The 14,296-nt window shown below is 58.4% G+C and overlaps 1 long non-coding RNA gene across 1 annotated transcript; it reads left to right on the top strand.

The window, feature by feature from the left end:
- The first annotated feature begins 201 nt into the window (after positions 1–201).
- LOC111824510 lies at positions 202–2,144 on the top strand. The gene is made up of 2 exons (XR_002827601.1): positions 202–826; positions 1,338–2,144. It is a non-coding gene; the product is annotated as an uncharacterized LOC111824510 (long non-coding RNA).
- Positions 2,145–14,296: the final 12,152 nt, after the last annotated feature.

Raw genomic sequence — 14,296 nt, 5'->3', positions numbered from 1 at the left:
GTGCAGGAGGCAGCCCCATCAAATGGTTCTCTCTCATCGTTGATGTTTCCTCTCTCTCCCTCGCCCCTCCTCTCTGATATAATACAAATATGATAAAGGTTTAAAAAACCAGTTCATATGGAAAATGCAGTCACAATCAGCAGGAGACCCCCCTGGCCGTGCGCTCACAGTGGAGGTTAGGGGAGACCAGCCTGCAGAGCACGAGAGTTCTAGGGGCAGGCGGTCTGCCGTGAACCGGGAGGTTGCCCGTTTGAACCGATGCTGCTGTCCCTCGGCGTGTGGGAGGTCCCAGGACGGGGTTGAAGTGCCATCCGTCACCGCTGGGGTTTCCCCCCTCGTCTTTTCTCTCTGGCGTTTATCGGGCACTTCCTGTGTGCTGGGCATGCTTTGATTTCTTTAGATGCATCAACGATTAACTTGTTTAATTCTTACAAAAACACCGAAAGGTCCAGAGAGCCTGAGCCACTTGGCCGAGCTCACAGAGCCGGGGGGTGGGGACAGGTTCGGACTCAGCATGTCGGCACCAGAGCCGCCCTGGCTGACCCGGGGCCCGGGAGGCCTCCGCGCCGGTCCCCCCGGTGACCCGGTCCCCCCGTGACCCGCACGCGCTGTAGCCAGTGGCCTCTGTTGCACTTCTCGAGTGGACGCTTCTGGACGGGCTGGCTGCTGCTCCACTTCCTCCCGCGCCTCTGGCCTGGGCTGCGGAAACGCTTCCCGCTCCGCCGACACGCCCAGCCCCGCCGCAGAGCTGGCCGCGGCCCACAGCCTGGCAGGAGGCCTGCCTGCTAACGGGATCGCGGCTGACATCACCGCACTCCCGCTGAAGGTGGCTGTGTCTGCGTGCCTGTGCACACACTCAGAGCTGCCAGGAAACGGGGGGCGGGGGGGTTCCCTCTGATGGTGAAGCCCTTGTCTAGGGTCCCAGCAGGTCAGGCTCGGGGCCTCGCTCCCTAGCGCCCCACAAACAAGCCCATTCCTGCTCCCGTTGTGTGTGTTTTTCTTAAACTCAACTCCAGCGGCTGCCATTCCCTGGAGCCTCGTGCTGTTAGGGCAGCGGTTCTCAACCTGTGGGTAGCGACCCCTTTGGCGGTCGAACGACCCTTTCACAGGGGTCGCCTCAGACCATCCTGCATATCAGATATTTACATGACGATTCATCACAGTAGCAACATGACAGTTATGAAGTAGCAACGAAAATAATTTTATGGTTGGGTCACCACATGAGGAACTGTATTTAAAGGGCCAGAGGGTTGAGAACCACTGTGTTAGGGGCTGTGCTGTGTCTTGAATTGGTTAGCGAACCTGACGCAGGTCCTGGCGTGACCTCTGTTTTGTAGGTGACGAAACCGGGGCTCAGACAAGTGACGCGGCCGCAGGTCCCTCGCCCACAACGAGCAGCCGCCTGCGATTAGCATCCTCGCGTGTCCCTGGGGGTCTCACTCCCGCCGGCCCCTTGGTGGACCGCCTGTCGTCGGCAGGCCAGGCCATGGTTGCTGAGATTGCCTGGGGGCCCAGACCGGTCACGGACGCCAGCCCCTGGGAGGTGCTTAGCATCAGAGGTGCTCGCTGAGTGACCTTCACGGCCACAGGAAAGGACAAGGACAGACCCGCCTTCACAGACACTGTCCCAGCTGCGTGGGCCCCGGGCCAGGTGGGCGGCGATGAGATGGGACAGTGGTCCCTCTGCAGCAGCTCTGTGTTCTGAGCGGTGGCCGCTGCAGGGTGGGTCCCGGAGGTGGCGTGTCTGGGCGGCTTTGGGTCAAGAAGGCGGTGCCCACGGGCAGTGAGGGAACTTGGGGAGATTCTGAAAGGAAGAGGGAATATTAAATCTCACTCCCCGTAGCCCTGGCCTGTCACTGACCAGCTCTCGGTCCTCGGGCGGGTGATGTCGCTGGTCCAGCCTCGTAGCTGAGACGAGCTGCAAGGCGTCCACTCAGAAGATGCTGTGTCCACTCCTGACCGGCTCCGCTGGGCTCTTCACACTCGTGCGTCTGAAGAGGCCGGAGGGGAGCCTGGACCTCACCTCTGTCCTTCCCCCCGGGGGCCACTGGAGTCAGCGTGGTGTGGCCCGGAGCTGAGCTGGGTTTCACGGCTGCATCGCTAGTCTGAGTTGGGAGAACTGGGGCTGTTTGCACCCAGGTCCCCTCGACGCGGCTTTTGCCGTCTCGGCTGCAGACCTTGGTCTCGATGGTGTCTTCACTGGGAGTTGCGTCTGGGGGAGAGCGGGTGCTGCTCACCATCACAGGGCTGCGTGGTCCTTAGGTTTGTTGGCTGAGCTTTAAGTCAACACTGATTTTCTGATATCGAGGTTCTAAGAGCCGTTCCCCAGGGTTTGGGGGGAGCCAGGGTTCTCCATCAGGAAGCTGGGGTGTTCACAGTTGCTCTGTGGATTTGGTGGGGTTTCTGTGGTGGAGTGGAAAGGGCGCTAGCCGCGGGGTGAGACGAGCTGGGTCTGGTTTTAGTCGGGCCCTCACCTTGCCGGTGACCTTGAGCAAGTCACCGTCTGCATGTCTGGTCTCGAGTGCCGGGTTTAGACGAACTGATCTCCGACTGGAAGTCCCACGGCTCTCTGATCAGTAGATCTTGGTTCTTTGTGTCAGTCACGTAGGTTGCGTTTGTAAAGGTTTTGAGGTAAATGGTGGGGAGAAAAGTCGGCAAGCCATGGCTAGTTTGCAGTCCTAAAAAGAAAGTGTAGCTCTGAATTAGATCTGCAAGTTGATTAAAAAAATAAAAAACAACATAAAACTGCCCAGCCTGGCGTGGCTCAGCGTTTGAATGTTGACCTACGAACCAGGAGGTTTTGGGTTCAATTCCCGGTCAGGGCACATGCCGGGTTGTGGGCTCGATCCCCACGGTGGGATGTGCAGGAAACATCATCATTGATGTTCTCTCTCTCTCTCTCTCCCTCTCCCTTCCTCTCTCTGATCAATAAAAATATATTTTAAAAAAACTTTCTACGGCTTCCTGAGACACTTAAATTTGTTGTTGCTTTTTTTTTTTTTTAAATTGGCATGCAATCCACATACCATCCATGTCCCCTTTCTATAGAGTCTAGTTCAGTGAGTGCTTTCAGTCATTCACGGATTGTTCAGCCTCCCCCGTATCCAGTTCCAGAGCTTCTTTTTACACCTGGGAGGAGCCCCACACCCTTAGCAGCCCCTCCCTTCCCCTTCCCTCGGCCCCTGACCACCGCAGTCTTTCTGTCTCTGTAGGTTTCTCTGTTCTGGACATGTCCTGTCATGGAAGCCAGACCATAGAACCGTACACTAGGCGGCCTCGGGTGCCTGGCTTCTGGCACTCAGCAGGCTGTTTTCAAGGTGCATCCCTGCTGTATCATGCGTCTGTGCTTCATTCCTTTTTCTCTCTGAAAAATAGTCCAAAGTATGGATAACTTTTTTTCCCACCTGTTCATCAGTTGATGGACATTTGCGTTGTTTCCCCCGGGGGCGATGATGAGTAGTCTGCTGTGGACATTCTGGTCCCAGGTCTTGGGCAGGTGGATGTGTTCTCAGTTCTGTCGGGCGTACACCGAGGAGTGAGATTGTACACCTCAGTGCTCCCATCGTCACGCTGTTGTCCGCAGGGGCTGCACCACTTCACAGTCTGACAGCAGTTTGGGTTCCAGTTTCTCCGCCTCATGGTCAACACTTACCACCATCTGTCTTTTTATTGTAGCCGCTCGAGGGGGTGGGGAAGCCGGGTCTCCTGGACTTGATGGACATGTCCCTGTGGGTGCCTGCTGGTGCTGCGTGTTCTGAATTCACTGAGCAGATTGGAAGATGTGCCTGCCTGGTCTTTAGATGCAAAATAAGTTAGTGGGAACGTCAGGTGTGTTGGTAGATAGGCTTCGACATCGGCCTCGCTCGGCCGGCCAGGGGCGTGGCGGTCCCTGGGAGGTGCCCAGCCAGGAGCCAACCCGTTGGGTTTGCTGCTTTGGGTTTGCTGCTTTGGGTGGCTCTTTGGTTGCGTCTTTCTGTGAGGTCGTTGCGCTGTTCGGTCGGTCTGTGAGCATCACCCTAGCTTGCTCCCAGGGAGACCGCTCAGTCCTTGACAAAGCTCGAGATGGAGATTCCTGGTTTTCTCCTCGCCTTGTGCGTCCTCCTGTTTGTCTTTTCCTTTTCTTGCAAACGGGATTGGGGTGTGTTTGCTCTGAAGGCTGCTGGGCGGCCGGAACCTGCCCCTCTGTGGCCGAGGCTGTACTTGCCAGGTGACGGCTTCAGGTTTGGAAAGGGTGCTGCTGGGTTGGTCTGTCCCAGGCAGACAAGATGGCTCTTCACGGGCCCCCTTCTTCTCTTCCCTTCTCCACGCTGCTGTTCCCGGCGTTTCCTGGGGGAATCCGTGGCTTATGCTGCAATCGGGGCAGCTTAGCGCTCGCATCTTCCTCCTTTTCCCTGCCTTCTCTCTCCTCTTCACTCATGGGGTGCGTTTTCAAACCTTCGGGGGCCTGGGTTTTCTTTTTCTTTATAATTTTATATATTGATTTGAGGGAGAGAGAGAGGAAGGGAAAGAGAGAGAGAGGGAGAAACATCGATTTCTTCTTCCTCTTATTTGTGGACTAGAGGCCTGATGCACGAAATCTGTGCAAGGGGCTTGGCCCTCACAGCCCCGGCTTCGTCCGAAGGTCGTCCTGAAGGACGTTCCCCTGTTTGGCTGTCCAGTCTAATTAGCATATTATGCTTTTATTATTATAGATTCATTGGCTGCTGCTTGTATGTGTCCTGCCCGCAGATCGAACCCACAACCTTGGGGTATCGGGACAATGCTCTGACCAACTGAGCTACCCGGTCAGGGCCCGTGTTTTCTCTGTCTTCTTTCTTTTTTTCCTTGTGTTTCTTTTTAAAGGAAGCCATTCCCAAGGGGATGGATTGGGGGGGGAGCTTTAACGTGGATTTCAGGCCAGACCTGTCCTCCTGCCTCCTCGTCTGTCACTGCAGCTGTGGCGATGACAGGTTGCGGCCTCCCAGAACCGGGCTTATTGTTGTCCTGTGAGTGCGATTTCTCACCTCCTGTGGCTGCGCTGGGAGGAGCTCGGTGGCTGACGTGCAGCCTTCTTTATGGTCAGAGCAGAGTCAGGGGTCTGATGGGTCTCAGGGCGCAGTTGCTTTAGTTGCAGCTAATAGGACATCTCTCGGGGCTCCCGTTTCATTTGCTCTTTTAATTTATGGGCTCCCTCCCTCCCTCCCTCCCTCCCTCCCTCCAGGCGCCTGGACGAGGGGCCTAGGCCTGCTCCGCCCACAGAGGCGTGAGCTGCTCTGACACTTCCTTACATGTTTGGTCTGAAAGAGGGAGTCACAGTGGCCGCCGAGGAGTATTTCAGAAATTTGCTATTGTTTTTCCAAAAAAGCCCCACACAAATGTGCTATCAGGCTGAATAATTGGAGCCGGCAAGACAAGGGCATGCTAGACCCTGGAAGGAAACAGAGGCCCTGTAAGAGGAGAGCGGCGACTGGGAAGCCCGTTGGGTCTCTGTGGCGTCAGTGACCCTCGGGGCCTAGAAAAGGCGTGCGGCCTGCCGGTGCGGCTCGGTTGGCTGAGTGTCGTCCCGACACCGAAAGGTCATGGGGCCGATTCCGGTCAAGGCACGTGCCCAGCTCGCAGGTGGGTATGGCCGGCAACTGATCAGTGTTTCTCTCTCTCCCTTTCCCTTCCTCTCGCTCTAAAATCAATGAAGGATTGACTTAGGGTTCCAGATCCTCCACCTCATTGGGTAAGGATTCTTTTTTTAAATACAAGACCTTACAGTTAAAGAGAAACAGCAGAGGCCCGGTGTACAGGCGGAGGCCGTGGAGGGAGGGAGAGAGGACGAGACTCCTGGCCCCCGAGGGTCACTGGGAGCCACAGCAGGTGCGATGCTTGCTGTCAAGGCTGGTCCTTAAGGCGAGTCAGAGGCAGCGGCTGCGGCGGGAGGGGAGCCTGTCCTCCCGAGGGGCGGCCCCGTGGAGAGACTGAGGTTTCCTGGGCGGTTTTGACGAGCTTTAGTTCACGGAGAAAGTTAATTATGTGGCGTGCCTCCTGCCTGCAGTGTTGGCCCGAATGCCGCGCAGGAGGGGACAGGCGAGTCCGTCTGTCTGCAGGACACACGGACGGACGTGAGGGCAGCCGGACCCCGTCTGCTGCCTGGAGCGCGGGACGGCAGGATGAGCCCCGTGGTGTCCCCGCTGACCTGTGAACCCCAGGACCTCCTTGGAGTTGGGAAGCTTCAGAATCCAAGCTCCCAGTGGCCATGTGTTCAGGCGGGACCCCCTCCGGCTGTGCCTGGGGCAGGAATGAGTCTGCCTTGTCTCCCCGTCCTCAGAGCCCAGCATGCTGCCCAGCACAGGGTCTCGGGAAATGTTGAAGGTCAAGGTCTAGGTCATCTTCTTCATTCTGTGGTTTTCTGCCTCCCCCTAAAGCAGCGGTTCTCAACCTGTGGGTCATGACCCCTGAAAATCCATCCTGCATATCAGGTATTTACATGACGATTCATAACAGTAGCAACATTACAGTTATGAAGTAGCAATGAAAATGATGTTATGGTTGGGGGTCACCACAACATGAGGAGCTGTATTAAGGGGTCGCGGCATTAGGAAGGTTGAGAACCACTGCGCCTAAAGGGTTTGCTGTACGTGTAGAAATCAGTGTGTTTGATGTGCAGAGTCAAGGTTGTGGTGCCAGCCTTTGAAACGATCAGAGGACCAGGAAAATGGCAGTTGAGAGCCATCAAATCTCTACCCTGTAACACATCCCAGTGCAAGTACAGTTTCTTCATGGAACAATGTGTCCGTCATGCCTTCCCTTCTGCAACGCCATCCCCAGCACACCCAGCCCATCAGAACCGCGTGCTTTCCTCGACTCTTAGAGCAATCGGTCTTGGACTATCTCGGTTCATCTCTTTTGATCCATCTGTCCATAGAGCCTTCAGTCCACTGATGGGTCCATCCGTTGGTCCATCTGTCCATCCACCCATCTGTCCATAGAGCCTTCAGTCCACTGATGGGTCCATTCGTTGGTCCATCTGTCCGTCCGCCCGCCCGTCCCTGGGACAGACCTGGGATGTGTGCCACCTCCTTCAGTCCCTCCTTGTCGGAGCGCAGGCTGCGGGGGAGGACGGGTGTTGGGCGCCTGTGTCCTGCGGGCCGGACCCCGAGGCCCTCCCCCCTGGCATTCCGTGATTGAGGTCTCCCTGGACTTGCTTCCTGTGTTTGTGTTCTTACTTCCTGCAGCCAAACTGCGAACTCCTGGGCCCAGGAGCTGCTTTTTCATAAGAAGCTGTTACTTTTATTTACACTCGGCTGTTAGAAAGCCTGTTGGGTGGGCAGCAGCCTCCCGGGGGCGTGGTGGCTTCACAAAATAGGATCCTTAGTGGTCGCCCTGGGCCCGAGCCAGGATCCGACGTCTCTCGTCAGTGAAACACGTGCTGTGACCAGAACCACCAGAGTATCCGGGAGCCACTCAGTGACCGTTGGTTGGGTTTTTAAAGGTGCGGGCGTGGCGTCTGTGGGTACCCGCGCCTGCACGCAGACCGTGTGCTCAGCAACGTCTTCGTGCAGCGTCTTTATCTCAAAAGATAAAGTGTTGTTACTATGTTGCTGTCTTTATTGTTAGTTTATTAGTTTTTAAATATTTTTATTGATTTCAGAGAGGAAGGAAGAGGGAGAGATAGAAACATCAATGATGAGAGAGAACCGTGGATCGGCTGCCTCCTGCCATGCACGGCCCCTACTGGGGATGGAGCCGGCAACCCGGGCCTGTGCCCTGACTGGGAATCAAACCATGACCTCCAGGTTCATAGGTCGACGCCCCACCACCGAGCCACGCCGGCCGGGCTATGGGACAGCCTTAGAAAGGACGGTGGAGGACAGGCCATTCGGAAATGTCTGCACATTACATCAGGAGCCAGCTAATAGTTCCCGTAACTATTAATACCATGGCATTCGCTGTTCCGGGAAAGGCGGTTTATTCATAATAACCGGACAGCAGCGCCCGGAGAGGAAGCCAGGGACAGCGTGAGGGCAGGTGTAAGGACCCTCACGTGCAGCCGGGAGCCCTTAAGCCTCGGGCTCGGAGAGCTCCTGAGTCAGCGGAAGGAAGGAGCCACTCCTGTCGCGTCTGCAGTGGGAGGTGCTCGCGGCCATGTGACCTTGGAGGGCTTGTCCGTCTCAGTGTTTTTTAAAAATACATTTTTATTGATTTCAGAGAGGAAGGGGGAGGGAGGGAGAGAGAGAAACATCCATGATGAGAGAGAATCATGGATCGGCTGCCTCTTGCACGGCCCACCCCAGGGATCGAGCCTACAACCTGGGCCGGTGCCCTGACCGGAATCGAACCCTGACCTCCTAGTTCATTGGCCGATGCCCAGCCCCTGAGCCACGCCGCCGGCCGTCTTGTGGTATTTACCATTGAGTGGAGCGTCTTTGGGAGTCTAGCTTCCTTCCGTGTTAAAATGCACTCCCTCATGTGTCCCGGTGAGCATTCTGGTCTCGCTGCCTGGTTCTGTTTTCCTCCCTCCCGTCCACGCGCGGTTCTCCTGCAGGAGAAGGAAAGGGGTCAGGTGGGAGCTGAGTGGTACCCAGGTTCCGTCCGTCCTCCCCCACGTTTCCCATCCTCTCCCTCCTTTGCTGGCTGTGCTTTGCTGTGTGAGTCCAGGGCTCCTCTGTGGGGAGGGGCAGTCGGGTGGCTGCAGGGGACAGAGCCCTGGGGCTGAGAGAGGGAGTGTCTGAGTGGCGGTGGACAAAGCAGATGGCGGTACCTTCCCCCTGAGCGAGTTCATCTGTGAGGGGAGCGGATGGTCTCCAGCTGCTGCCACCTCGACAGGCAGCAGCCATGGTGCCTGGGCCCTGGAATTTCTCGGGATCTCAAGGGACAGCAGACTGTGAGTGTGAGCCGCACACCCATATGCAAATGATTTCTATTGATACCTAATGTATGTAGATTTATGCGGCTCAGTAGAGGAGACAGTATGCGTTTCCCAGAGTGCTGTGCACCTGGAGTGTTAGTTTTATGGGTGCAGTCATGTGTCCATGGTCCTACTTCCTGCTGCTTCTCAGGGACATTTCCATCACCCCCAGGCCCTCACTGTACCCCCAAAGCTCTCACCTGCACCCCAAAGGCCCTCACCTCACCCCCATGGCCCTCACTGCACCCCAAAGGCCCTCACTGCACCCCAAAGGCCCTCACTGCACCCCAAAGACCCTCACTGCACCCCAAAGGCCCTCACTGCACCCCAAAGATCCTCACTGGTACCCTGAGGCCCTCACCTGCACCCCAATGGCCCTCACTGCTCCAGAGGCTGCCCCACCAGGGGCTGTGCTCCCCTGTCTGCCAGGGAGGGGGTGGTGGTGGGTGGAGGGTGATGCTGGGCTTAGTGTGCATGGGGGTGGGGGGGGAGGCTGGCCTCGCCCTCTGAAGGCGTTGGTTGAGAGTAGCTCCGAGGTAATTGTGTTTGCGTATTCCTCCTCATTCATCGGGGCTGCGGGCTCTGACCAGGCGCGGGGCTGTTTACAGATGTGAACAGAGCCCTGTTTCTAGGCCACAGGCTCCCAGGTAAGCGGGTGTGTGAGCAGTTACACTCCGGCTTGATGAGGCTTGGTGAGCGCTGTAGGAGAGGCAGTCCAGTGGCAACACCAGGTCACGGCCCCCAGCCTGCGGGAGTGGACAGGCTGGCTCCCAGGTCCTGCAGGGCCCCGTGGTGGTGCCGTGGCACCGATGGCCCGCCACTCGGCAGGGTCTCCTGTCACCGCGGCTGAGCGCCCGTGAGGTCTCTGGACCCGCTGCTGCAGTGCCGGCTCCCCCGCGGGCGGGCCCATCCCCGATTGCCAGGCTGTCCCTGGTGGGGGAGGGGAGAGGGGAGCAGCTCCCGCCCGTGGCCTGGGCTCCGAGAACCACGATGCCACACGCCGTGCCCGGTCTCCTGAGTCACCCGACCAAGGGGACATCCCGGCCTCCGTCTCAGCGGGAGCGGGGCAGGCGGGGAAGGCAGGGACGCCTCCCCACGGGAGGGAGGGAAGGTTCGAAGGAAAACGCCTGCCTTTTCTAATCGCTGCAAACGCCCTTTCAATCAGATGGGAGGGGATCTGTGTGGGTTTTGCGGGAAGGCAGCCAGGAAGGCCAGGCGGGGGCCGGGCTGTCTGGGCACAGAGCACGGAGGGAGGGGGACTGGCGGGGGAGCCGGGGTGCAAGGGAGGCCCTTGGCTGGTTCACCTGGTCGGACCGTCAGCCTCCCGCCTCCTGACCACGCAGACCTGCCCGGTCCGTTCCGGAGGGAGCTCGCCGCAGGCGGGGCCACTGCGTTCGCTGCCGGGCACTTTCCCTGCCCACTTCCTTCCCTTTCTCCTCGCAGCAGCCTGGGCGAGAGCTTCCCTTTCTGCCAGCGAAGGCGCCAGCAGCGAAGGGAAGGTGGGCACAGGCGGGCCTGGCTCTCTGGTGGGTCCTGCCCCTCCCACCCTCCGGGCAGGACGGGCCACTCTGCAGGGGGCAGGTGGGGCCTCCCTTTGGCCCTTCACTGGTTGGCCTCGGTCTGGGGGGGCGTGTCCTGGACGCACACGAAGCCCCGTCTAATTCGAGTTCGACCTCCGTGGGCATCGAGTGAGGGGAAGGGCCCGGGCTTTATACCGACTTGGATTCCGGCCAAGAATCAGGCCGGCCTGCCGCCTGCTTAGCGAGCGCCGTGAGCTGTGCTCTTTGTACCACAAAGCCGCCTCCTCCGGGAAGCCAGGCTCGGCCTAGTGCCCGCGGGACACCTGGGCGCCTGCCGGGCTTGTGTCCCAAGAGCCCCTGTCCCCATCCCCACCCCTTCCTGCTCCTGCCGCCTCCTGCCTGTCTGAGGGCCGTGTGCTGGCTCATGGACACCCCTGGAGCAGCAGGCCCGCTGTCTCTGGTCCTGGGCGTCCCCAGTGTAAGTCCTGGGTGTCTCCCGGCCCTGAGTGTCCCCCTGCTCTGGGTGTCCCCTGGCCCTGAGTGTCCCCTGGCCTGGGCGTCCCCAGCGTGTGCGCTCTGTGTCCCCAGTGTGTGCGCTCCGTGTCCCCAGCGTGTGCGCTCCGTGTCCCCAGCGTGTGCGCTGTGTCCCCAGTGTGTGCGCTCCGTGTCCCCAGTGTGTGCGCTCCGTGTCCCATGCTGGTTCTGTGGACCCGACCCCCCGCCCTCGTGCTGTGCGTTCTTTGCAGACTTCCCCACTGAGCATCGCACTTGCCACCGCTGGGCCGGGGAGGGAGGGCCGCTTTTAGTCCACCTGCCCCAGCCCCAGAACGGGCCGGCACACAACACGCCAGCACATGTTGAATGAATGACACGGACCTGCAGGCTGAGGCTGCAGCTCCCAGGGGCTGGTGGGGTGGTTTATGGGAACACTTTCTCCGGCCCCTGGTATTAGTGGTTTATGGAAACTGTTTCTCTGGCCGCTGGTGTGACCGGTTAATGGAAACTTGGTTTCTCTGGCCACTGGTTTATAGAGACCTTGTTTCTCTGGCCATAGAAAGAGACTTGAATCTCGGGAGATATTGTTTGACAAGTTGAATGAGTGAGTGTTGCCCCTTAAAGAAGTAGGGAGATTTGAGGGGCTTGATCAGTTAGGAGGCCACCGTGAGGGTGGACGGGGTGCCAGGGCCTTGCCCTCTGAGGAGGGGACCCCGTGCGCCCGGCTGCCGTCTTGTTCCGCCTCCGTCCCCGGCAGGGCTCCGGGTTACCTGTGCGGTTCCAGCGGCTGCTTAACAGGAAGGGAACCTGCCCACCTGGCGCCGTGCTTTCTCCTCAGTGGGCCGAGGGGGTTTCACGTAGATTCAGAACCGGCTTTGAGACTGTCATCTCATTGTCATCCAATTGTCCTCTCATTATGTCCAAGAGGCCCAAGAGGTGGGGAGGTCAGGCCCCCAGGGCTGCAGTGGGATAGCATCCTGTCCCTGTGACAGTGATAACGGAGGCTGATGGGGGGGGGGCTTCAAGAGCCTGTCAGATAGCAGAGGAATTGAGAAGCCCTGGGGCCCAGCTGCCGGTGTCCTGTCCTCTGGGAACTTACTGACTTGTTCAGTTAAGGCCTCCAGGACCAACATGGAGACGCAGGTGACAGCCACCTCCACGAGAGGCGTTTATGCTGTTTGTTTGTTTGTTTGATTTTGCAGGCCCTGCTCCCTCTCTGGTGTTGCTCATCTCTTTCAGGAACAGGTTTTTATAAATTCCTCGGCTGTCCCCCGTTGGCTGGCGCCGCTGGAATGTGTGTGCAGCCCAGGACCAGTGCGCGTCAGGCACGAAAGGACGAGAACGGGGCCTCTCCCAGGAGGCGTCTGTTCCTCCTCAGACCCCGCCATGGGTAGGGCAGGACTCAGACACCGATCTCACCCACTAACACCCGTGTGGCCCTGGGCAGATCGGCTGTTTACTTAACAACCACTTACCAAGTGCGTAACCGCGTGCCGGGCCTGTGTGCCAACAGCCGTTACATGTGTTTAGTCCTGGACACCCCGTGGGCAGGTGCCGTGTGGCCCCGTGTTTAACCAAGAGGAAGCTGGGACACAGTTTAAGGAGTTCCCAGGACCACACAGCGGTAAAGCAGGCGTGTCAGCCCCTGCCTGACTCTTTTTTTTTTTTTTAATTTTCTAATGTCTTTTTATTGATTTCAGAGAGGAAGGGAGAGAGAGATAGAAACATCAGTGATGAGAGAGAATCCTTGATGGGCTCCTCCTGCACACCCCCTACTGGGGATCGAACCCACAACCCAGGCCTGTGCCCTGACCAGGAATCAAAGCGTAACCTGGTTCATAGATGGACGCTCAACCCCTGAGCCCCGCCAGCTGGGCCAGCCTGGCTCTCAAGTCCCTGCTTTTCGTCACTGTACGCTGCCCCTCAGCATTCTAACCTCGAGCTTCCTGAATCCATAACTGATAATAATACTGCCTGGGTGCAGGATTGGCGTGAGAATTAAGTGAGAAGGTGGAGGTAGAGCATGGAGCCCAGAGCCGGTGGCCTGGTGGGGGCTCCTGGCAGCTGCTGCTGCCTCAGGTAGTGGAGGGAGGCTGGGAGCACACAGAGGACACCAACGCAAGGCAACGGGTGCTGGGTGCTGAGGGCGCTGATGTGATGACGGAGATCCTTCCTGCCGGCCCTGGGAAGCCCCGAGGGGGGCGGGGCGTGACTCACCGTCTGTGAAGCAGGCCCCGCCCACAAGCTGGGGCTCTCCAGTGAGAAAGCCCGGGTTTGAGCCGATGGATGGGCCTGGAGGTGCAGGAAGATGGGTCTGCTGGGGTGCAGGGCCCACGGGGTGGACTCCAGCTGAGCGGGGGCGGGTGAGGCTGCGGGCTGGTCTCCCACTCGGGGCCAGGTGTCCGGCCCAGCAGAGCGCGCTCCTGCCCTGCGCAGGCGCTGAGCTTTGCCCAGGGCCTCTGCTCTTTCCTTACGCGTGTTCTCCACACCTTCCTTGCAGTGGGTTTCTAGAAATGCCCTGGTTCCTGTGACTCACTGATGGGCGCGTCCTGTTTGGGCAAGTGTGGAGGGAGGGGCTTGAGTGATGGGTGCCCCCCCCCCCCCCTCGTGTCTGGCTTCTGGAGCTGAGCTTCTCCAGGTGTTTGGCTGCCCTGCCCTGGACCTGCGCGTGCCCACGGCACTGTCCCTCCTGTGCTGTCGGCAGGATCTGTGGGCAGCGACAGGTTGGGGGGAGTAATCAGTTCAGAGGTGGGGCCTGGGTTTTGTTTTTGTTTTTGTTTTATTAGTTTTTAGAAGGAGAGGGATAGAGAGGTAGAAACATTCATGAGAGAGAAACATCATCATGGATCCGCTGCCTCCTGCACACACCCCACTGGGGATCGAGCCCGAAACCTGGGCGTGTGCCCTGACCGGGAATCGAACTGAACCGGCGACCTCTTGCTTCCGGGTCAATGCTCAACTACTGAGCCACACGGGCCGGGCATGGGTTTTGAACCTGACTGAGTTAGGCGGCCTTTTGACCAAACAGCTGGCTGTCTCCATGTGTGTGTGAGTGCGGGGTGGGGGGGGGGGAGTGCACGGGGCTCAGGCAGCGCTGCTTGCGGGAGTCCTATGAGCAGCAGCCGGGAGCACACGGTGCACACTTTCCACCCGAGAGTTAAAGGGAAATTTAAAGATGGATGACATTGTAAAAAAAGTAAAAGCAATCTATTACCCATTAGTGTGTGTGTGTGTGTGTGTGTGTGTGGTGTGTGTGGTGTATGTGTAGGGATGTGTCTGTGTAGTGGTGTGTGTATATGTAGTGGTATGTGTGTATATGCGTAGGTGGTGTGTGTGTGATGGTGTGTGTGTGATGGTGGGTGTATATGTGTAGGTGGGTGTGTATGTGTAGTGGGGTGTGTGTTGT

The sequence above is a fragment of the Myotis lucifugus genome, unplaced genomic scaffold (assembly GCF_000147115.1).
Source record: "Myotis lucifugus unplaced genomic scaffold, Myoluc2.0 scaffold_1860, whole genome shotgun sequence".
In the NCBI taxonomy this organism is placed as follows: domain Eukaryota; kingdom Metazoa; phylum Chordata; class Mammalia; order Chiroptera; family Vespertilionidae; genus Myotis; species Myotis lucifugus.
This window is presented reverse-complemented; position numbering and strand designations above follow the sequence as displayed.